We start from the raw sequence: 25,287 nt of genomic DNA, 5'->3' as shown, positions 1-25,287 counted from the left end.
TCACCTTCACTTCACGCATTTCCCTCTCCTCTGTTTCCTCTCATACAGCTATCTTTTCACTGCCCACTCTTTACATTATCCCCCATGCTGTCCCCTCTCCATACTGTCTCTCCACTCTGTATTCCCTCTATGCTGTGTGACGCCCTGGCAAAACCAGGTGGTCACAGATATGCCCCTACACAACACCATCCCCCATTAAGGAAACACACAGCCAACCTGAAACCCTAGTCACCCCCCTTAGGGAAAGACAGACACACTAGTGGGCATGACCAGGCGGTTGGACACACCCACCCAGGGGTCTAGACAGCCCGGGGCGGGAAAACAGTAGCTAGTCTAATCTGTAGTTCAAGTGGAGAGGTGTGTGGGCTGGAGCTAAGTGTAGCTCCAGCAGAGAAAGTTCAAGTTGAACAGTACCAGGTTAGGAGCCCTGGTGCCTTTGGCTAGGAGGCAGACGGTGGTCTCCATCAGCAGGAGACAGGAAGACAGCTCGGCAGAACCGAGGTGGACCGGGACAGGGTTGTAGCCCGCCGGTACCGACACGGGGAACTGACCTGGAAACCGGAGCACAAAGGGGGGTACTCGGACCGTGAAGCCAGGACCGGAAACCAGCGGCCTGGTTAATTAACCAATTGAGGCCAGGATTATAGGTCCTGTCCCACCCAAAGTCCCTCATAGAAGACAACAGCCCACCGATAGGGATAAGAGGTCACTGCCAGGGCCCATAGATCCCACGGGCCAGCATCTGCGGGTACGGCTCCTGAGGCCACATCCAGCCGGGAGCGAACTCCTGAGTTCTAGACTAGGAAGTCCACCTTACACAAAGTCAGTGCAGAGGAAAAGGATAGAGATCACCAGCCCGAGTGGAGGATCCAAATGCAACCAGCCACGGTGTCGGCCACCAGCACCTTGGTTTACCAGAGACTCGTGTGATTCATTGACTGTGAGTACTCAAGCATCCCCTTGCCATAGCTATACCCTGCACCAGACACTGGGTTCCGGGGCAACCATCCCTACCCACGGAGGGGTTAACATCCAGCTGCCACTATATCTCCTCCGGGTGCCCCATAACAGCAGCTTTGGTGTCCCAGCTCACCACACACCGTGGGTGGCGTCACGAACTTAATACGGCCTAGCCCGTACGTCTACGCCCCCCCCCATTTATTTGGCGTGTCCGCGAGACCCCCCGGGTCCGGAGACCCTCGAGCCACTACCCCAGAAGGCCCGGATCCGAGCAGCGCTGGCTGCTGGCACGGGGGCGGCACAGCTGCATCTTCTCCATACCATGCTCCCTTTTAACATTTCACCCTTAATATCCTCCAAGGCTGCTCTTCTCCATATGGTGCCCTTTTTCATGCTCTGCCAGTGTAGCACCCAAGGGGCAGGGGGAATCAGGCATGAGGAGTCTCGTACCTGAATTACTCGTCACTCATATGATGATCCAAGATGTCGTGGTGGACTGCCAGGCTTCATGCCTCGAGGTGTACACCATTAAGGAGGGAAGATGATTGGGGTAGTAGTAGGATGAATGTCGTGACGCCCCCTGTGGTATGTGGCCAGGGATTTAGCCACCGCTGCTGTCGCTGTCCTCCGGGGCCCGATGGTAGTAGCAGCCAGAGATAATATTGTTAAACAAAGGTGGAGCGGGCCTCGGGGAGGATGATGAATGGAGTAGTGATGGCGTTTGAGCACTGAGGTGCGGGGTAATAAGAGTCCGAGACAGTGGCTGCGGTTCCAGGTGTCTTTACTCACTCTTTGTGCTGTGCCGCTCGCCTGGATAGTACTGGTCACCCTCTGTGATGGGCTCTGTCAACCCCGGATAAGTTAGGAGAAGTCATCAGTGTTGGGGAAAAGAAGAAAGTCTTTTTTCAGAGTTGACTTTCCAGCTGTGAGGCACCTGGGCCGAGCGTTCCGCTCTAAGCCCCAGGGACCGTGAAGAGAAGAGAAGAAAGAGGTGATGGTGTCGTGTCCCAGAACTGGTGTCCCGGGTAGACTGACTAGTGATTGTATGAGTGTGCTCCTACGTCTACCCCAAGTGGACCCCCCCTCCAGTGTTGTGAATGTCATCCGAGGGGGTGATGGTTTGGAGCTCTCTCTGGTGGTCAGGACTCGGGGTGAAGCTGACTGTGCCTCAACCGGTGTGGGAGTTAATTAGGAGTTTGGCAAGCCCAATTGCAGATTAGCCTGGGTTATATAAAAGAGCAGTGTCTGCTGGCTGGGGCCGGTTATAGATGTTGTTCCTCTGTCTTTGAATTGGCTTAGAGTTGTCCTCCCATTTATCCTGTGCCTGTCCCATTCCAGATAAGTTGCAAGTTATGTGCTTTATTGCCTAATCCACACTTAACTATGTTTGTTTTTCTTTTGTTTTCCTTAAAGATTGTTTTCTTGCAGGAGAGGAATTGTCTTTCTGTTTTGATGAGCATGGAGGTTCCCCCTTTGCAGGTCCCACTGCAAGAAAAGGGAGATTCTCCCTGTTCTATTTGATTATTTGCACTTTTGTATAACTTGTGTGTTTTTGGTATTTTGTTTCTCCCATTATTTACAAGAGTACCTGATATAGTGGGGAAGAGTCCATGTGGTCTCAGTATTTTCCTTATCATGAGACTGGTATTTTTCCACAGGGTTTTGTACTGACCGCAATGTTATCTGTCCTGTCCTGTTCTATCTAGGAAGTCGGGCCTCGCCTTTGCTAATCTATATTTGCTATCTGTGTATTGTGTTTTCTTACATCACCGTTGGCTTTATATGTTGGGGACTTGCTATTCCTTTGGGCACTTCTATGAGGCAAGATAGGTTTCCTCATTTCTATCTGTGAGGTGTAGTAAGTTTCTCCGGCTGTGACGTGGCGTCTAGGTGTGTTTATGAACGCTCCACGGCTACTTCTAGTTCTAGTGTGATCTGACAGATAGGGGATTGCGGTCAGCTCAGGTTACAACTACTCTTGTGTTTTTTCTGCTGATAGGATTTTTATGATCTTGGACGGAGACCAGATCATAACACCCCATGTGGCTGGCATCAGTGACCGGGGAAGTCCCATGACTCTTGATGGCCACCCCCTGCCTACTCTGAGCCATCCCTTTCCTGGGAGAAGGCTCCTAAGCTTTATATAAAGTGTAAATGTGGAACACTGGTGATTAACCCCCTCTTTACCCGAGGCGAATATTGCACCTAAATTAAAGTGCAATACTCTGCGGCGACTGATTCCTCAGGGGCGCCAAATCCCCCACAGCAAATGGCAGCATTCCCAGGCTGCAACTAAGCAAGATTAGTACACTGCAATATTTTTGTATGCATTAAACAGATAACATAACATTCTTCCCTTTATGGGAGGCACCAGCAATAAACAGTTTCAAACATTTTCAACAGTTACTGGTCAGCAGTAACATCTACATTTTCATATGGAAAAGAAAAACAGTTATTCTTGCTTGTCTGTTGGTAGTGCCAGAGGGCTGGTCCCAACCCCCTGGCTCTGGGCATTCAATGCACACCCACAGGCAAAGTGTCCATCTTTATTGCAGCGCTGGGAGAATGGCTGCCCATCAGAATCATAACGATCAGGAACTTGTGGTAGCAGGGCTCTCCCGCCTCGGCCCCAGTGAAGATGATCAGCACTAGAAGCCAGTCCAATGGTTACAGGTAGTTGAGTCCCCTGCCTGGATTGCACGGCTTTGGTTAAGGTGGCCATAACTTTAATCAGTTTCAGCATACGGAGCCGCAGTTCATCATTGGAGTTTCCACCTGCAGTCTGTTCCTTAGCTCCCACTTGCACTGAGGTAGTTGGTTGTAATTCTGGTTTCTTTAGTACAACACTGCCGCGATTCGGTTCGCGCAGTGCTCAGATGGCCTGGTCTTTTAACTCTGCAAAACTGAGATCAGATTTTTGCATGGACACAATGCGCATCTGGGTCCGGTGGGTATCGCACAGAAGCCCCTCGATGAATTGGTCAGTCAGCAGGCGATTCTCGTCTTTCACCTCCTCCGGTTCCACCTGCTGAACTGCTTTCATTGCCTCCTGAAGATTTAAAGCATAGTCCCGAATACTTTCTTGCACCTTTTGCTTACATCCATAGAACTGCATTTTTATCTCAGCTGCTGTACGGGTTTCAAAGGTGACGATGAGTTTAGCCAAAATGTCCTTTACCACTCTTTTACCAGTCTCTGGCCAGGATTTGACTTCACGTCGGGCTGCCCCAGTCAATTGACTGATGAGAACACTAGCTTTCTGTTCTTCTGTCAGAGGGTATACCTGGAATAAACTGTAAAGTCTTTCCTTGAAATCAACCAGTATATACCTCCCCGGAATACTGGGGGAGCCACGTTACCCCTGGAAGATATGTCTGGGCCAGCCTCCAGTTTCCTGTCAACTGTTGGCAGTGGGGCTTATTTTGGCGCTCCTTCTGGCCTCCACCCATGCTTTTGCGCTCTTTACGAGTACCGCCCACGATGACACACCCCTTCTTGTTCCCGCGCAAAATTACTAATGGCGACTGTTCTTTTTAAGCAAAATATTTAACACAGTCCAGTAAGGCGCACAATACCCAGGTTTTTGGCCTAGACACGGTATCCTGTTCGGGACGCCAAAGTCTAGCACCCAGGGGGCATGGGGAATCAGGCACGGGGAATCTCATACCTGTATTACTCATCACCGGGCTGGTGTGATGATCTGAGATGTCGTGGTGGCCTGCCCGGCATTGTGCCACGAGGTGTACACCAATGAGGGAAGATGCTAGGGGTAGTAGTAGGATGAATGTCGTGATGCCAACAGGGATTTAGCCGCCGCTGCTGTTGCTGTTGTCCGGGGCGGATAGTAGTAGCAGCCAGAGATGGTATCACTCCCCACAGGTGGTGCGGTCCCCGGGGAAGATGATGAGGGGGGTAGTGATGGTGTTTGAGCGCTGAGGCTCAGGGCGGCAGCACCGGTAATAAGAGTGTGAGTCAGTGGCTGTGATTCCAGGTGTCTTCACTCACTCTTTGTGCTGTGCCGTTCACCCGGATAGTGCTGGTCACTCGCTGTGATGGACTCTGTCAACCCGGGATAAGTTAGGAGAAGTCACCGGTGTTGGTAAGATGAAGAAAGTCCTTTTTCAGAGTTGCCCTTCCAGCTGTAAGGTACCTGGGCTGAGCGTTCTGCTCCAAGCCCAGGCCCCGTGAAGAGAAGAGAAAAAAGAGGTGATGGTGTCGTGTCCCAGAACTGGTGTCTCAGGTAGACTGACTAGTAATTGTATGAGTGTGCTCCTACTTCTACCCCAAGTAGAACCCGCCCCCCAGGTGGCTGGCTTCAGTGATAGTGTAAGTCCCATGACTCATGATGGCCACCCCCTTGCCTACCCTGAATCATCCCCCCTGGGAGAAGGCCCCTAAGCTTTATGGAAAGTGTGAATGTGGAACACCGGTGATTAATCACCTCCTTACCCGAGGCGAATATCGCACCTAAAATAAGGTGCAATATTCTGTGGCGACTGAAGCCTCAGGGGCGCCACACCAGCTCAGGCTACCCTCAGTTTCTATACTATGCCCCTCTTGTACATCTTCCCTCTGCATAATGTACTCACCATGTTTTGCCCTCACACTAACCCTCTTTCATAAAATGTGCCTATTTCTTTGGCTCCAATGAGCACTTACCATCTTGCCATCTTTGCCACCTCTACAGCACAGTAGTGATGTCAGCAATGTAATCAGATGACCTCATCACACCTCTCTATGTCATTAAAGAAGTTTTCCCATGAACAAAAAGTTTATTTTAATAACTAGATCTTGGAATAATAATAATTTACACAATTAGATGTGTTTAAAAAATGTTTCTGTACTGAGATAATGTTATAAATGTGTCAATGCTATGTACCGTATTTGACTATACAGAAACATGGTCTGATCATAGTACAGCTCCTGGGCTGGGGAGGACACAAAAGTGTATACAGATATTACAGCATGGGATCACAGATTATTCTTTTTGTAAGCTAACACATTTCTCTGCCTGTTTTTTTTTTTTAAATGTTCTGTGACGCCCCAGAGCTATGGGGTACTCGGTCCCAGGCCGTATATGTATGGGGATGTTGTGTCACAGTTGTGTAACGGCCGATGCCTGGTTCCGTGACTCTGGGGGTCACTTTTTAATGGGTAATATGTACAGGGGAGATGAAAGAGCTTATATTATGACGCCACTTGCGGGTTGCGGTTATGGTGATGGAACTGCCGCTGCACAGTCTGTTACCACTGGGGCTGATGGTGGTGGCAGCCTGGATGGTAGACCCTCCGCAAGTAGGGCCGGGCCACAGGTGGTGGTGGAATGGTGCAGAAAGAAGGGAGACCACACGATGGGGATGCAGTGCAACTTCTATTTTTACTCACGGTTGTGTTGTGTTGAATTGAGGCACTGAGGACGGCTAGTTCAGACCCCTGATCCCTTTTGTCCCAGTGCCAGTGTGGTGACCTGGTAGTGTCTTTCCATGGAACCTCTCACTGGTTGGTGGGACCCCGATGCTTGGAGCGTTTGTGAGTCCCTTACTGTCTGTCGGCAGTCTCTCGTCCGTACGGCGGGCAGTGCGAACACTGTAGGGTCGGTGTTCTGTTCCGGTCCCTGGCTCAATCTTTACTGCTGATGCCCCCGTATTCCTGGATCAGTGAGGTCTGTGAAGGTCCCCTCACTGTGCAGATATTTGTCAGGTTGCCTGAAGCTGTGGCCTGACCTAGAGCCCTCTGCCCCGTCGGTGCTCTGGTTCCAGAGGTACCTGGCTGTACCCTCCCTGGCAACCACTCTCCTATGCCACCTAGGTCACTTCTACGCGACCCCATCTGGAGACACATCCGTCCCCTTCAACTGTCTCTACCGGACTCTCTTGTTGTTCTGTCTGAGTATCTGTCCCCTCCCACCGAGTTGTCGGCTAGTGGACTGGGCTGGTTCCACCTCCGGGTGGCCATCCATTGGGTCCCGGACTAGTCAGTCATCTCTATTTGGGTGTGGGAAGTGGGGATGTTATGTGTTTTGGTAGTACCGGCACTGGTCTTCCAGGTCCCTGGGGGTAGGCCCTGCATCTTTGTCAGGATGCAGTACCTAGTAGTGCCCTGATGGGTTCACGGGCACTACAGTTCTACCTCAAAGAATTATTTGTGATTCTGCTGTAATGACTTTATACTCTTTTGTGTCCTCCTCTGCCCAGGAGATGTGGTATGATCAGACCATGTCCCTGTATGGTCAGACACGGCCATTACACAGTACATAGCAGGGGCACATTTATAAGATAATCAGAAAAGGACCAAACTCCACTTTCAGGGGATGGAAAAGCTGGTGACCTTTGAGACACACATCAGGTGAGATCTCATCTCAAGGCTGAGGTGGCCTTGTATGTATTGTGTGATAGAGATGAGTAACATGATTCCTGATCCAGTGGTTACACACATCCGAAGTCAATCCCCTTACCTCTAAGGTACCTCCCCTTAATCTGTAAAGGCTGCTTTACACCTTACAATTTCCTATGCCTTCTCGTATGCGATCGCACATGCCCCAATCGTTTGTGCGGCTCGTGCAATTTCTTGCCCGTGTCGCACAAACGAGTAACCCCCCGTCACACGTTCTTACCTTCCATACGACCTCGCTGTGGGCGACGAACATCCACTTCCTGGATGGGAGGGACGTTCGGCGTCACATCGACGTCACATGGCAGCCGGCCAATAGATGCGGATGGGCGGAGATGAGCGGGACGTAAACACCCCGCCCACCTCCTTCCTTCCGCATAGCCGGCGGGAGCCGCGGGACGCAGGTAAGCTGCGTTCATCGTTCCTGGGGTGTCACACTTAGCGATGTGTGCTGCCCCGGGAACATTGAACAACCGGACGTTCAATTTTTAGAAATTGAACGGCGTGTATGCGACCAATGTTTTAATGTACAATCTGGGTCGCACGTAGGTTTCACACGCTACAACAACACTAACGATGCCGGATGTGCGTCACTTACGACGTGACCCCGCTGCCACATCGTTAGATATATTGTAGCGTGTAAAGCCCGCTTAAGGCTTCTGATTAATATGTCTCTGCAATACCATAACATCGCCAAGCCTACTAAGAAGAAGTGTTGTGGATGCCAGCAGGTATGAGGTAGATCATACAGCTTTGGTCTAGCACTCACAGATTACCACAGCCACTGGACCACCGTCCTGCTAATCTATTTATTCACCTCTAAGTAATGTGATCAATACAGCAAAGTTAAAGAGTAACCATTGTTTTCATTTTTATTTTATAAATCAATAGGACACATAGAAATGAGCAACTTTTTAATATATCTATCTTATCAGAGAAATTTGCTTTTTTTTCTCCTCCATGACTGATTTTCAAAATGCTCTATTCTGGGGTAAAATCTGTGATCAGCGAAGGGAGATTTTTACCTTACTGACATAGGAGATGGCGGTGGCTACTGATAAGAGTCTATGTAGAGGACAGAGAGGAAGAGGCGCTAGAACTAGAACTTCTCCCTCCTCCACCCTTCTGCCCCCTACATGGAATCTTCTCAGTAGCCATTTTCCCTGCCATCTTCATACTCTAATGAATCTCAATTTTGATATAGTTTTAAATCAGCTGAAAGGAATTCAGTATTAGGAAGAAAAAAATATCAACATGCTTTCAGACCCATCAGCAATGGTCATTTAACTATGGTGAATGGGGTGATGGACATAGTTGCCAGTCATCCAGAATTCCAGTACAATCCCTACAAATATAGCACACTTACAGTACAGACTAAAAGTTTGGACACACCTTCTCATCTCTAGAACAACTGTTAAGGTGAGACTTTGTGCAGCAGGCCTTCATGGTAAAACAGCTGCTAGCAAACCACTGCTTAGGACAGGCAACAAGCAGAAGAGACTTGTTTGGGCTAAAGAACACAAGGAATGGACATTAGACTAGTGGAAATCTATCCTTTGGTCTGATGAGTCCAAATTTGAGATCTTTGGATCCAATCACTGTGTCTTTGTAGAAAAAGTGAACGGATGGACTCTACATGCCTGGTTCCCACCGTGAAGCATGGAGGAGGAGGTGTGATGGTGTGGGGGTGCTTTGCTGGTGACACTGTTGGGGATTTATTCAAAATTGAAGGCATACAGAACCAGCATGCCTACCACAGCATCTTGCAGCTGTGTGCTATTCCATCCGGTTTGCGTTTAATTGGACCATCATTTATTTTTCAACAGGACAATGACCCCAATCACACCTCCAGGCTATTTGACTAAGAAGGAGAGTGATGGGGTGTTACGCCAGATGACCTGGTCTCCACAGTCACTAGACCTGAACCCAATCGAGATGGTTTGGGGTGAGCTGGGCCACAGAGTGAAGGCAAAAGGGCCAACAAGTGCTAAGCATCTCTGGGAACTCCTTTAAGACTGTTGGAAAACAATTTCCGGTGACTACCTCTTGAAGCTCATCAAGAGAATGCCAAGAGTGTGCAAAGTAGTAATGAAAGCAAAAGGTGGCTACTTTGAAGAACCTAGAATATAAAACATATTTTCAGTTGTTTCACACTTCTTTAAGCATTTCATTCCACATGTTTTAATTCATAGTTTTGATGCCTTCAATGTGAATCTACAATTTTGAGAGTTCTGAAAATAAAGAAAACTCTTTGAATGAGAAGGTGTGTCCAAACATTTGGTCTGTACTGTATATTTGTGGCGCCCCTGAGGGTCCAGTCGCCACAGAGGTACTGCACCTCATTCAGAGGTGTGGGACCCCATTTCCTGGTAAGGAGGAGGTCACAGACTAATGCACACAAACTCCTGATTTAACTACACTCCATAAGGCCGTGGTGAGGGAGAGTTTCTCCCTTGGGAGAGCACAGTCTCAAAACCAGTCTGGAGGTAGGGTTGGTTAGTTAGTTAGTTAGGGGGTGGAGACTTAGAACAGTGGGAGCAGAATGAAAGAGCAGTGGAGGAGAGCGGTCTTGAGGGCTGGATCTCCGGAATCTCGTCCAAGGGATCGTAAAGGAGTAGGAGGAAAGGAAGAAGGGGTCTTAGATCCACAGAAAGTGAGAAATCCACCCGTGGGCTCGCATCCGCAGCTATTGTAGCGTTGTGGAGGGACTAGGCCCCAAGGGGACCAGCTCCTAGACTAGTGGAAAACAACCAGGCTCAGCTAGCAAACCGGAGGCTACAGCAACTTCAAGTGCCGAAGCCACATCCATATACATCCAGTGAAAGGTGACCACAAAGGGCCAAGGGATTAGATAAGCAAGCCACCGGCTCAGTGCTCTGTGTTTGAGGGTGCAGGGCAGGAGAGAGAGGCCAGCGCAGGAAGACGACCTGGGAAGGTTTTTACAGAAAGGAACATCAGTCCTGTGCCTCTGAAATACCTGGGAATTGACTGGATCTCAGCTCCACAGGACCCTTCATCTTCGGTCCTGCACCCCTGTGCCATTAACTCCTCTATTATACACGATCACCTGCCCTGGGGCTAAGCTCTACCCGTAGAGAGCTGAACCACCTCTGCTGCATCACCACCAACCCCAGGGGAACTGAATAGCAGCGGCGGCCCATATCTTGCCGCATACCACGGGTGGCATCACGACTCATCCCATGTAAATATCCCCCACGTCATTTAAACGATACCACCAGGGTCACAGAGTCGGGCCCTGCTGCCGTGACATCCTCCCAAACAGAACTGGCCCGATTTTGACTTCCCCATGGCCCTGGTGGACGTGTCATATTCATAATGATTTATTAAAAGGGACAGGTGCCAAAGCACTTTCCTCCATACCCCAGATGCCTTAGCAACAGGCGAGCCTCACCCTTCTTTGAAAACTCTAATTCCAATACATATATTTGTTAAAGGGGAGCCCTCCTTTATCCTGCAATTAAAATTTACATTTGGGGGTTCCCACTTCTTTATTATCACTCTAATATGAAAAATGTGCTATGTGGCCCCTTATCCCAAAATTCTAATTCCCATGCAAATAACACGATATGTATAATCCTTTATTCTATTGTGGATTTCCTCCAGGTACTCTAGCTTCTTCCCACACTCACAAGACAATGCTGACAGGGAATTTAAATTACGAGGGGCTGCTGATAAGTCATTGGCTTTACCCAGAAAAAAACGAGATAGGATGATGAAACTTTACATTTATTCCACATACTCTCCACTGATGTCAACACACTTCTTACATTTGTATTCCAAGTTCTGTAAGCCTAGCAAAAAGAAGGATTTCAGTTGTGCCTCAAACTAGGCATCTGTAGCAGCCATGGAATCAGAAATGGTGTGAAATTTGGTACCCTTGAGGTGTTTCCTCAGGTTTGAAACAGATGATAGTCGGAGGGAGTTAGATCTTTTGAATAAGGTGGGTTGTCAACCAGCTGGAAGCCCAGCTCTGCCAGTTGGTCGCTTGTGCAGTGTGAGCGGAGGTGTGGTCTTGCAGAAACAAGATTCCTTTAGACAGCTTGTGGAGTCTTTTGGCCTTCGGAGCTGCCTTCAATTGGTCCAAAAGTTCAATGTAAAACCTGGCGTTGATGATGGAACCCTTTTGAAGCTAGTCCACTAGCAGCACATCCTCCTTATCCCAGAACAGAGACGCCATCACCTTAGTGGCTGATATTTGCACCCTGAACTTCTTTGGACGAGGACAACCACTGTGCCTCCACTCTTTTGACTGCTACTTGTCAGGGTAATACAAATAAATCCAGGTGACCAGTCGATGCAGGAAGTTCTTGTTAGTCCGGAAACGCTGACAAATGGACTAGGAAGTTTTCACTTGCATGCTTCTCTGATCTGTTGTCAAACATTTGGGGACCCACTTTGCAGATAGCTTTCTCATGGCTAAATGTTCATGGATAATGACACAAACACGTTCACGGGCAAACCCCCATGATGTCTTCTATTGCTTTAGCTGAAATTCATTGATTCTCCAGTATGAGGTTGTAAACAGCATCGATGATCTCTGAAACAGCAACCACTCTCTGTTGTCCAGGACGTTACTCATCATTGGGGCTGAAGTGGCCCGTTTTAAATTTGGCAACTCAGTTCTTAACTGTTACATATGAAGGACATTGATCACCCAATGTCTGCGATATATCACCATGAATATCCTTTGTGGACTTTCCTTGCTGAAACAAGAATTTTATCTCTCCTCTGCTCTTAGTTACTGTGAATACTGCATTAGACTCCGCCATTTTGTTTTCCTGCATGCTTTAAGCAACAAACACAACATTTTGAAAACATACAGTATAGTAGACACATAAGGTTTCATGTGATGTAATATTCATTACCATAGAAACAAAAAAAGATCACAAAGCTAAAGACTTATCAGCAGCCCCTCATATAAGCCTGGATGGGGACAGTGATAAAATCTGTAAAGCGCTGTGGAATATGATGGTACTATAAACCGTGCCTTGAAAAAGTATTCATACCTCATGAACTTTTCCACATTTTTCATTTACACACTCAAAATTAAATATATATTATTGATATTTTATGTGATATAGCAACACTAGGTAACAAGTATTTGTGAAGTGGAAAGTAAATTATACATGATTTCTAAATATTTTAAAAGTATAAATCTGAAAATTATGACATGCATTAATATATCAGCCCCGAGTCAATACTTTGGACTTCAGGACCACCTTTCGTTGCAAGTTTTTTTGATTTATGTCTCTACCAGTTCTGCACATTAAAAGCCTGATATTTTACCCATTCTTCTTTGCAAAATGCCTCTAGGTCAGTGAGATTGGATTGAGAGTGTCTGTGAACAACAATTTCCAACTATTGATATAGATTCTCAATACTGTTTAGATATGGACTAGAGCGATGTTCGAATCGAACTGTTCGCCAATCTCAAATTCGACCTGTTTTAGGCGATGTTCGAGTCGTTCGACGAACGCGTACAATTAGCTTCAAGTTCGACAGTTCGAGATTATTTTCGATAATGGTTTGATCACTAAAAGCGTAACTGGCTTTTCACAGTAATACTGTTATTCAATGTTAATACAGTGGAACCTTGGTTAACGAGAACAATCCGTTCCGGGAGTGTGCTTGTTAAACAAGTTACTTGTTCAGCAAAGCAAGATTTCCCATAGGACATCATTGCAATGCAGACAATTCGCTCCACAACTTTTTAAATGTCCCATCCTGGTCCCCTATTGTGTCATTCCACACATGCACAAACACACACAAACACGTACAAATACACACAAACACACACAAACATACATGCACACACATATTATGCTCACCTTACCTTCCGTTCCATCGCCGGCCTCCTGGGACTTGCAGTTCGCCGGTACAAGATGTGTATCGGGTAACCATCGCGACCGATGCCGGAACTTCCGCTGCCAGAGTGCTGACATCAAAGGCAGGAGCTGCTTGCCTCTGATTGGCCAGCGCGCTGCCTTTGAGTAGCGTCTGACAGAGGAAGTTCCTCCCTCGTCGCGATGGTTACCCGATACACGTAGTTCGCCGCTACAGGATGTGTATCGGGTAACCACCGCGACAAGGGAGGAACTTCCTCTGTCAGACGCTATTCAAAGGCAGCGGGCTGGCCAATCAGAGGCAAGTGGCTCCTGCCTTTGACGTCAGCGCTCTGGCAGCGGAAGTTCCGGCATCGGTCGCAATGGTTATCCTATACACATCTTGTACCATCGAACTGCAAGTCCCAGGAGGCCAGCGATGGAACGGAAGGTAAGGTAAGCATAATATGTGTGTGTGTGTTTGTGCATGTTGGTATGTGTTTGCCTGCCATTGTTTTCAATGGTGTTCAAAGGTATTCGAAAGTGTTCGACGAACTGAACTCGAACACTAGGGTGGTGGCTCATCTCTAGTCTGGACTGTGACTGGGCCATTCAAGCACATTGTATATGAATATGTTTTTGAACTAAATCATCCATTGTAACTCTGGCAGTATATTTAGGATAATTTTCCGCTCTATGGTGAACCTACTCCAAAGTCTTAAGTCTTTTGCAGCCTTTAACAGGTTTTCCTCCCGGATTGTCCTCTATTTAGCTCCATACATCTTCCCATCAACTCTGACCAGCTTCCCTCAAGTAAAGCATTCCCACGGCATGATGCTGCCACCACAATTTGATAGTGGAGATGCTGTTATCAGTGTGTGATGTACAGTGTTCTTTTTATGCCACATATAGCATTTTGCATTTAGCACAAGAAGTTCTACTTTTGCTCCCATCTGACAGGAGCAACTTCTTCCACATGCTAGCAGTGTGTCCCCTACTTGGCTTTTTGCAAACTGCACACATGACTTCTTATGTCTTTCTTTTCTTTCAAAAATGGCTTTATTCTTCCTACTCTTCCATAAAGGCCAGAATTGTGAAGTATGCTCCCACCTGAACTATGTATTTCTGCAGTTTCTCCAGAGTGACCATGAGCCTCTTGACTGCTTCGCTAATCATTGCTTTGGATGTCAGTTTAGGTGGACTGCCATGTCTTGCAATTGTGCCATACACTTTCCATTTTTAGATGATGGATTGAATAGTGCTCTATGAGATGTTCAGACCTTAGGCTTTTTTATAATTTAACACTGCTTTATTTTTCACCTCAACTTTATCCATGACCTGTGTGGTGTTTTCCTTGGTTTTTATGATGCTGAGACCTTCATAGCATCATAGAACTATGTGGCTGTACTGAAAATAAATAGCCCACTGGTGGATTCAATTTACTACAGTAGTCAGGTGACTTCTAGAGGCAACTCAGGATTTTGCTTAGGTGGCATAAGACAATAGAGGCTGTGCATGTCATAAATTTCAAATTTCTCTTTTTACAATAATTAGAAAGCCAAGTATCATTTACTTTACACTTCAAAAATACCTGTTACTTTGTGTTGGGAGGTCCCGTAAAATCCCCCAAAGTGGGGGATTGTGGGTGTACATCATAAATTGTGGAAAAGTTCATGGAGTATAAATACTTTTTCAAGGCACTAGAAAATCAAAATAAAAAATCATATATAAAATGATAAAATCAATCAATAAGTAAATATGAAGTCACCCCATCTCCTCCTTTGTATCTCAATAGCAGCAAATCCTGGATTCTCAGAGTCATTTTTTACTGTTTGTATATACTGTAGAAGCTAGAAAGGCGAGTGTAACTTTAAAGTGTGACACCCCCAGGGCAGGGGATAATAATTGCAGTTGTAGATTTTGTAACTGTGACTGGGCAAGTGAAGGAGGGGGGACCTTCTGACACCTTTTTCAGCGGAGTGTACATATTTGGCTCCCAACAGCGCAATAGTTATACACGCCCTCTGGCCTATCACAGGTCAGCAGCTGGAGTCAACATCCCTGTCTTGGGAGGAATATGACATCATTGCTATGCGCTGTCCCACCCCCTGCACCTGCTATGGAGAAGTAAATGAACACTGCTTGATAAAGGAGCAGGTGAGCAGGTGAGAAGAATCAATTAATTTTAGTTTTTTCCTTAATTGTGTTCAAAAGCACCAGGATAGAGACATCATTAAAGGATGTGGGCAACAGGACGGGAGCATTATTAAAGAAAGGGGTCAAGATGGGATACATTGTTACAGGATGGGGGCTTGGATGGGAATATTATTAAGGGATGGCAGCAAGCATAGAGGACCTCATGTAAGACATTACAAGAAAAAAACCCCACATAATTCAACAATTACAGGAGAAGGGCAGGTCCTGCTTGCAAGCTTACAATCTATAAAAGAATGGGGGAACACAGGACGTAAATAGTGATTGTAATCAATAGGGGTTTTCAAATATAGCTGCATGAGCAGTTCATCACCAGTATGCTTCTAAGTAGAGTTACAAAGTGCTATTGGGTGCATGGAGGGTGTGAAGAAACATGAATTAATGCGATCAGCTTCTGAGAAAAATTTAGAAAGGGATATCAGAGAAGAGTTAGTGAGTTGATTGCCTGTTCTAAATAGATGTGTTTTTAGAGCATGTTTAAAAATATGACAACTGGCTACTAGTCACTTTGTCTGGGGTGCATTCAGTCTTGGAGACAGAAGTTTGGATTATGGAGGATGTTAGTCATAAGCGTGCTTTACACGCAACGACATCGCTAACAAGTCGTTGATCGTTGACACGTCGATCTAATTATCGTTGCTATTGCAGGACGCAGGTTGTTCGGCGTTCCTGCGGCAGCACACATCGCTATGTGTGACACCGCAGGAACGAGGAACATCACCGTACCTGCTGCCGGCCACCATGACGAAGGAAGGAGGTGGGTGGGATGTTCAGCCCACTCATCTCTGCCCCTCCGCTTCTATTGGGCAGCCGCTTAGTGATGCCACTGTGACGCCGAATGAACCGTCCCCTTAGAAAGGAGGCGGATCACCGGCCACAGCGACGTTGCTAGGCAGGTAAGTATGTGTGATGGGTCCTAGCGATGTTGTGCGCCACGGGCAGCAATTTGCCTGTGACGCACAACTGACGGGGGCGGGTGCTTTCACCAGCGACATTGCTAGCGATGTCGCTGTCTGTAAATCCCGCTTTAGATCAATTGCAGAACAGAAAGAACAGCTAGGTGGTAGATAGAGATGAGGGAGGACATTTATGGCGGTACAGAACAGTGGAGAGGTTTGAGAGTGAGAGTGCTAAGTCTATATTGCACACTGTAGTTAATGGGTAACCAGTACAATAACTGGCACAGGGTGGCGTTATCAGTGCAGCTGCTGGACAGAAATATGACTCTGGCTGCTGCATTCAGGATGGATTGAAAAGGAAGGTTTGGTAAGAGGGAGACCAATCAGAGAGTTGCAGTAGTCCAGATGAGGCTGAATAAGAGCACAAATAACAGTTTTTTCCATTTCAAAGGTGAGAAAAGGTTGGATTCTAGAGATGTTTTTAAGTTGCAGGTGGCATGAGGAAGTGTGTGATTGGATATAGATAATAGAGGAAAATTCTGTGTCAAGTACGACCTCAAAACAGCGAGCATACTGCTTGGTAAGTTATATGGTTGAACCACCCAAGAATATCGGCTATAGGGAGGTTAGTAGAGGCAGGAAACATAATAAATTCAGTTTTGGAGAAATTCAATTTCAGAGAGCGAGGACATGATGTTAGACACAGCAGACAGGCAATCCCTGGTATTTTACGGGTGTCATCACATTATTAGGCTATGTTCACACATTTATTTTTCAGTGTTTTTCATGTTTGTTTTCTACACATTAAAAGCTGCATTTTAAAGTACCATCAAGAGTAATAACATTTCAGAATTCTCATGCATATGCTTGTTTTTGTTTTCCTGAAAGAATTGGAAAACTGCTGCTTTTTTGAAAACTGCAGCTTGTCAATTCATCATTTTTGCAGCATTTTTTTCACCCATATAAAGCAAGTGCAAAAATGCAGCAAAAACTCATCAGTTTTTGCAGTATTTGTGGTGAAAAAACGCAGGTACAGCAGAATCTGAAACCCATTTATTTTTGTGATTGTCCCAAGTATAAACCATCATGTTTTGGTATTCTTACATGAACATGGACGTTAGTTTGTTTCTCCAAGTATAGTTTAATTAGATTAGTGATAATTAACTTGATATATGGTAAAGTAATATCAATTAACTTGATATATGGTGATAAAGTAAACAGTGCCTTACCCATTCAACTCCTCCTGGCTATTTTCACTTTTGCAATTGTGTATTTTTTCATGAACTCATGTAACCTTAGTTCACAGGTGAGCTTCATACATGAATCCAGCTTTTTTTGTTCAGAAATCACAATTTTTTCCAGACATAAAATATTTTTCTCCTATATAATTTGATTACATTGCCATTTTCTATAAAAAGTATCATGGTTTCACATATGTCCTGAATTTATGGTCTAACACTTTGTATTGTTCGTGCTTGCAAGGTAGAGGGAAAAGTTGCACTTTAGCATTCTGAAAAACACAGCAAAAATGTGTGACGCCCTGGCAAAACCAGGTAGTCACAGAAGTAGTCCACCCTCCTTGATCCCACCAAAAACCCACACCCAGATACAACACACAGCCATTAACGCCTAGCCACCCCCTCATGACAATGGGGACACACCAGTGGGTGGGATCAGGCGGATGAGAACACCCACCTAGGGGTCCTGAGGTGTCAGGGGCAGGAACACAACAGAACAGTGGAAGTTGAAGTGAAGTTGAGAGTTGAAGTCTGACAGTGGAGTGGCGTGGAGTCAGGGGTAGGGGCCCCTGGACTACCTGACTAGGTGGCAGACAGCAAACAGGGCCACAGACAAGAGAGATCCAGTCGCGGGAGACCTTGAGTGGACCGGGGCAGGGTTGTAACCCACCGGTGCCGACAAAAATCTCAAAATTTTTTATAATAAGTACAGTTTGGAATGTTTAGTGCTGAAGTGCACATTTAGTGCTGGCTTTTTGTTTTTTCTTCATTGAATTGGTCGGTGGTTGACCTCCACCTTGCTATGCACCCCAATTTGGGATGTATTCCATCTGTCTAGATTTTGGCGGTTGGTGACTGTTCACATTAAGTCATCAGGCCTTGTCCACAGGCTATTTACTTCATGCAGCATTTGCTTGGATCTGTCCCGCCCACAGCCATGACTCAGTCATGGGTACGGGATTGAAATAGACCAGGTGAGTGCTGCTAAGAGCAGTTCTACTATTCATATGTGAGGCCGTATGGCACATTTTATAAAAATATTTTAGTGTAGGACTGCCTCAAATGAGATTTGCCGTGACGTGGCGAGGCAGCTCAAGAAATTGCAATTTTTTGCCAAAAATCTCAAAATTTTTATAATAAGTACAGTTTGGAATGTTTAGTGCTGAAGTGCACATTTGGTACTGGCTTTTTGTTTTTTCTTGTTCTTCAGAAGCCCAGAGAGCGAAACGGAAGCCCAACGTGGGGGATAGGGTGTCTGTCAGAACCCACAGAAATTCCAAGGGTCAGATTTCGTGGGCCACAACTCCCAAACATACAGAGTACTGGGAGTGGACTTCCCTGTTCCATGCGGAGTTGTCCCACAGAAGACACAGACACTGAATGCAGGAGGAAGGGACCCCTGTTTCCTACACCCGGGTGTGGGATCCGAATACACCCGCCAAAGGCGACCGGTCACTGGCAACTTGGTTTACTACTGGACTTGTGTGCGATTCTTTGAACAGTGAGTACATCATTGACCCCCGGTCCAACCCGGCGCGCCACTTCCAGCAGCCATTACTCTCGTGTACCAGGGCCCCGGGACTACGCCTCCCCTACCCATGGAGGGGATCCCATCTTGCTGCCCTGCTCCATAAGCCCCGGGCGCCCCATCACCAGGCAGCGGCGGTGCCACCATCCCTCACCGCAACCCACGGGCGGCGTCACCGACACATCAATCCCCTGTAAATATCCCCTTCCAACGGTTGTGAGGACGGACAGCCGTGCGAGCCCGGGTCCGGTCACCACCCGAGCCGCAGCAGCAAACCCGGATCCGAGTGGCCCCAGAAGCGGCAGTGGCCCCCGCCCGCAACAAATGCATTAAGAAAAGCAGCAAAAAGGCAGCATAACCTTCGCTTTGGCTGCAACTTGTTTACTGCCAAAGATCAGGTTTTTCTTTGCAGACAAAAAGGCAGCAAAAAAGCAGCATGTGGACATAGCCTTAAAGTATGAGGGCCAGGACAAGGTACATCATTAAAGAAAGTGGCCATGAAGGGGGACATTGTTACATGATGGAAGCCAGGGTGGGAGACATTATTAAAAGATGTGTGTGAGGATGAGATATTTCTACATGATCGGGTCCATGGTAGGGGACATTATTAAAGAAAGGAGTCAGGGCCAGGAACATTACTAAGGAAATGGGCCAGGATGAGGGAAAATTAGAAAGGTGCCAAGGTGAAAGACATGATTAAATAATGGGTGCCACAATGGGTGGGGTGGCATTACTACAGGATGGGAGCAAGGATGGGAGACATTATTAAAGGGTGAAGAGCAGGTCAGGAGATATTATGATGTATCGCTGTGATGCCTCAGGTCAGTACGAGTTTGTAGATACCACATACGTATAGGTTTACTTTTATCTAAAAGGTTAAAAAAAATTCATAAGTTTGTCCAAAAAAAATGGCGCACTTTTTGCACCATTTTCCGTGACCCGTAGCGTTCTCATTTTTCAGGATTTATGTCTCAGTGATGGCTTGTTTTTTGCGTCTCGAGCTGATGTTTTTAGTGGTACCATCTTTGCACAAATGCTACATTTTGATCACCTGTTATTGCATTTTGTGCAAAATTTGTGATGACCATAAAACTTAATTTTGATGTTTGGAATTTTTTGCTGCTACGCTGTTTACCAATCAGATTAATTGATTTTAGATTTTTATTTTTACATTTCTGAATGTGGCGATACCAAATAGGTATATATTTTTTTTATTTTTTTTTAGCCCATTCATTTTCAATGGGTTGAATGGGGGAGTGATTTGAACTTTTAGGGGTTTTTTTATTTTTTAAAATCTTTTCAAACTTTTTTTACTTTTTATTTTATTTTACTAGTCCCCCTAGGGGACTATAAGGAACAGTTGATCGCTGATTAATTTCTGTTAATCAAAACTGCACAGCTTTGATCAGCAGAAATGCTGCTCTCCTGTTACAGCCGCTGTTTTGTTGTAACAGGAACTATGTCATCATAGTGACAGGAGTCATCACATGACCTGTCTCTACCATGGCAACTATTGGCTCCCCGTGATTGCGTCACGGTGCCGCCGATGGAAGCAAGGAAAGGCGATTTCCCTGCCATGGCCATTTAAATCACATTTTGACAGCGCGATCTAAGGGGTTATCAGGTGTGGGTGGATTGCAGATCTACCTGCACCTGATAGCTGCACATGTCTGCTGTTCAAATCCGCAGACATGTGCAGGGATTGCCGGTGGTGATCACCCCTTCATGATTTAGGACATACTGGTACGCCCTCAGTTGTGAAGGGGTTAAAGAAGAGTGGCTAGGATGGGAGACATTATTACAGGATGAGAGCAAGTATAGGGATGAAGGCCAGGATGGGTGAAATATTAAAAACAGGAGCCAGGATGGAGGATATTATTAAAGTTTCTGTTACAGCAAAATAACTACAATTTTGACTCATCAGTTCAGGGCACCTGCTGCCTTTTTCTGCCCCCTAGTTCTTGTTTTCTTACTTGGTTGAAACATATATTTTCTGATAGTCAGTTTATCATCAAAATCAGGCAAAATGGTTCTTGCAGAATCTGTTGCCCACCCAGGTATAGAGCACCATGTTTTACATTGCAATTGTGAAAACATAAAGGGTTCCTTTAGTAACGTCCACTGGATGGTTAGTTATCCATAAAATAAAACAATATATTGGATTTGTGAATCCTGTCCTGACACTTGGTGAAACGTGCACTCTTTTCAGAGAGAGATGCTTGTAAGGGTATGTGCACACATTTAGTATTTGTTGTAGACATTTCTGCTGCAAATACTAAAGTGTGTGCAGGAAAAAAGCAGCGTAAAATATGTGCATTTTTTGCGTAATTTTTTAATATTTTTTCCCAAATTCATTAAGTGAATAATGCTCCAAAAACATTGAAAGTTTTTTGACATTCTGAAGTTTGAAAATGGTTTCAAATCTGAAAGGAAAAAATAGTCCACGTGTGCATGAGACATCAGGAATCTTATTAACTTTGCTTAGACTAGAAAATCCTTAACTTTTTCTGATACAGCTGGGTGGAAAAAATGTGACAAAAAAGCTGAATAAGTTTAACATGTACACATTCCATGTGACAAGTACGTTAATCTGTTCAGGATGAGCAGATTTCATGCAAAATACATCTTTATTTCTTAACAATTTGATCTTATGGTATGTGTGTTTATCGCCCCCGCATCAGCAGCCGGGCTGCTCGGATCCGGATCCGTGGTGGCTCGAGAGGGCTCCTGGGAGTCGTGCGGCTCCTCAAACAAAGGGGGGATATGTACAGGGGATGGTGTGGAAAGTTCGTGACGCCACCCGTGGTGCGTGGTAAGATGGAGTACCACCTCTGTGGCTGGGAGTGTCTGGTGGCGATGGTGTGGGCAGCTAGGTGTTTAACCCCTCCACGGGTAGGGGGAATGCCCCAGGACTCGGTGATGGGGATATGCCGTTGGGACTGTAAGGGGTCACTTGCGTACTCAGTCCAATAACGCTGACACCGACAATTGTAGTAAACCAAAGTTCTGGACACCGCTGCCGCTGAGAGGGGAACACGCCTGGGTCCCGTTTCTGTTGGTGTTGCCTGTTAGTCTGTGACCTTTTCCCTTGGCAACTTCTCTTCTAGTTGGTCCCTTTAGTCTGAAACTAATCGGGTCCCGCTCCCCAATATGGCTAACTGGAAGAGCTTGGTCTCAGGGTTCATGCTTGGGATTTTCTGGACCGTATGTGTGGAAAGTCCTATCCCCCTCGTTGCGCTAGTACCCCGATTTTGGAGCGGGTGGAGAATGGATCTTGAAGGCTCCGTCCTCGTCGGGTAAATTGTCACGTTGCCTGAAGCTACTCCCTGACCTAGAGTCCACGTACCCCGTCGTGCCCTGGCCCTTGCCCGGTGATGGCACAAGGTCGCCGGCTGTCCTCTTCGACAGTCCGTGCCCCTTGTCACGATCCCCTGCGACCAGGGTCCAGCTCCTACGAGGCCCAGACCAATGTCTGCTACCTAGTAATTCCAAGGAACCCAGCTCCTGCCCTCCACTCTCTCTCTCCTCCAACACTACACTCAACCGCTCCTGACACTCCTGACCCCCCCTTAACCAACCCCCCAAGTGGGCGACCCTATTCCACTCAGGCCGTCCACTTGTTTATCTGGTGGGTGTGGTGCAGAGTGTTCCTAGGATTTTGATTAGCTGTTCTTGGCAACACCAATGGTTAGGGACCCGTAACCAAGGAGGAGGTGGATATTGCACAGAAGGGCAGATTGCAAAATACCCTGTGGCAACCTGATAGGCCAGGGCATCACATGTGCATGTCGCAGATTAGGTGCAGAAATATTCTGCACCTAAGGCTATGTGCGCATGTTGCGTATTTTCATGAGTTTACCCAGCGTTTTTAACAGCGGTGTAAACGCATGCTTTCTTCGTCCCCACCAAAGTCAATGAGAATGTTGCAAATTCCATGCGCACGTTGCGTTTTAAAATGCAGCGTTTTGCATGCTGAATTTTTGACAAAATCGCTGCGTTCTAAAAAGCAACATGTCACTTCTTTTGTGCGTTTTGGATGCTTTTCCTACTCTGTCTATGGCAGAACAAGCATCCAGAAGGCAAGAATTCTGCATCCATTCCGCATTCAAAATACTTCCAAAACGAACCTTTTTGGCTGCGTTTAGAAACACACATGCAGTGACAAAAAGCAGCAGAATATTTGTCACGGCAGAACGCAACGTGCGCACATAGCCTAAAACTGCACCTTGTGGCAGAAAAAAGCACCAAAAAACGCATGCGTTTTTGGTGTGTTTTTGTCTCATGTTTTTGTTAGTGAAATCATTGGCTGGAAGCACTAAAACAGGCAGGAAAAAAAATGCACCAACAATTGACATGCTGCTTCATTTCTCGGCACCCAAATCTGCAAGAAAAAAAGAAGCAATTCAAATTCTCATTGACTTTGCTGGCATAAGGATAGACATGCAGTTTTGGGCAACAAACTGCACCAAAACTGCACTAAAAAAATGCATCACAAACTCTACCATGCGCACAAGGCCTTATACACCATGGTATAGTTTTTTTTCACTGCTCCCTCTGTTAGTAACGTTTGTAGTGAGTGGCATCAATATATTTAGCTAATCTGGTCCTCTCCTGCAATATGTGATCAGAATTGTGACAAGCCAGCTACAGTATTTTCTGTATGGACCGGAAGTCACTCAACATAGGTCCAGAAAAACTCAGAACAAGGCTCTAATAGGCTGTTTATTAAAAAGGGAACTAACAGTCCGCAGTATAAACCCAACAGTCAGAGATGAAGGCGTATAATGCAGGAAAGGGATCTCTACAGCACTAAAAATGGCAAAAGGCAGCAACCGGTAAGTATTTTAACTCCTTCACCCCAGCGCCTTTCTGTTTTACGTTTTCGCTTTTCCTTTTTCCAAGAGCCATAAGTTTTTTATTTTTACGTCACAATAGCCATATGAGAGCTTGTTTTTAACCGGATGAGTTGTGCTTTTGAATAAAACCATTAATTCTTCCATATAGTGTACTGGAAAATGGCAACAAATTCCAAGTGCATTGAAATTGAAAAACAAATTACAATTCCATATTTTTTTTTATATTTACCATGTTCACTATATGGTAAGACTGACCTGGCAATATGATTGCCCAAGTCAGTACACATATGTACTGTAGATACCAAACATGTCTAGTTTTTTTTTATATGGTAAAAAAAAATCAGAACTTTGTAAAAAAAAAAAACAACAAGAAAAAAAGAAAGAATTGTGCTTTTGTCACCATTTTCCCAGACCCATAACTTTCTATTTTTTTGGAATCCGGGGCTGTTTTTAGGGCTTATTGTTTGTTCCCTGAGGCCCCTGAGCTGATGTTTTAATATACTATTTTGGAGTACATATGAGGTTTTGTTTGCCTGTTATTTCACTTTATTACAATGTTGCACGACCAATAAAACGTAATTCTGTCGTTTTGATTTTTTTTCTTGTTACTCCCTTTACAGATCAGATTAATTGATTTTATTTTGATAGATCAGGCATTACCAAACTCTGTATCTTTTGTAAAACACTTCCGGTGGCATAATGTACCGCTATAAAAAAAACCCCTTCAAATGTTGATCAATGTACATTACATTGTTTCTAAAAAAAAGCAAGTGATCAAACATTGTTCTCTAATTTTAATCTCCAGAGTAAATAGCAGGAATCACTATCTTGCCACTTGCAGCCAGGGTTCACAGGAGGATCGGGATGACAGACAGAGGGGTCATCAGCTGTCATGCTTGTGATCATGTGACGGGAACACTGATGGGCGGGATCAGTGATGCTTTTCTTGTCAATGTGTGTTAAATGCTAGTGTCAGTAATTTACAGCAGCATTTAACTGGTTAACAGCTGCAGGTGGATCTCAGATCCACCCCCGGTTCTTAGAGGCACTTGATGGCTGATTAAATAAGCCATCAAGTGCAGGGAAAGTGTGACACCCCTGGACTATCAGGTCGTCACAGGGTACTGCACAAGCTGCCCTTTTGTGCAGTATTCCGCCTCCCTCTTGGTTCTGGGTCCCTATCTAAATAGTGTTGCCTCTATCTAACAGCAAATCAAATCCTAGATACACCTTGCACCACACCCACCAGGCACACCAGTGGACGGTTCGAATGGAATAGGGTCGCCCACCTGGGGGGTCAGGGAGGGGAGGTCAGGAGTGTAGTCTGTCTGTGAGTGGAGGGAGAGTTGGGAAGTAGCC

The 25,287-nt window shown here is 45.9% G+C and overlaps 1 protein-coding gene and 1 long non-coding RNA gene across 4 annotated transcripts in view; one reads left to right on the top strand and one right to left on the bottom strand.

Annotated features, from left to right (window-relative positions):
• The window catches only part of DDC (dopa decarboxylase), a 516,742-nt gene that overhangs the window by 50,860 nt on the left and 440,595 nt on the right, over nt 1–25,287 (top strand). The window contains exon 1 of one of the 3 annotated variants that reach the window (XM_075315040.1): nt 18,759–19,045. The exons of the other annotated variants lie outside the window; for them this stretch is intronic. The gene's annotated coding sequence lies outside the window, so the exon portion shown is untranslated. Of the gene's footprint in view, nt 1–18,758; nt 19,046–25,287 lie in introns of those variants that run through there. 3 annotated transcript variants of the gene reach the window in all.
• The window catches only part of LOC142243281 (uncharacterized), a 91,600-nt gene that overhangs the window by 41,421 nt on the left and 24,892 nt on the right, over nt 1–25,287 (bottom strand). The window lies entirely within an intron of this gene.

The sequence above is a fragment of the Anomaloglossus baeobatrachus genome, chromosome 6 (assembly GCF_048569485.1).
Source record: "Anomaloglossus baeobatrachus isolate aAnoBae1 chromosome 6, aAnoBae1.hap1, whole genome shotgun sequence".
Classification (NCBI taxonomy): domain Eukaryota; kingdom Metazoa; phylum Chordata; class Amphibia; order Anura; family Aromobatidae; genus Anomaloglossus; species Anomaloglossus baeobatrachus.
This window is presented reverse-complemented; position numbering and strand designations above follow the sequence as displayed.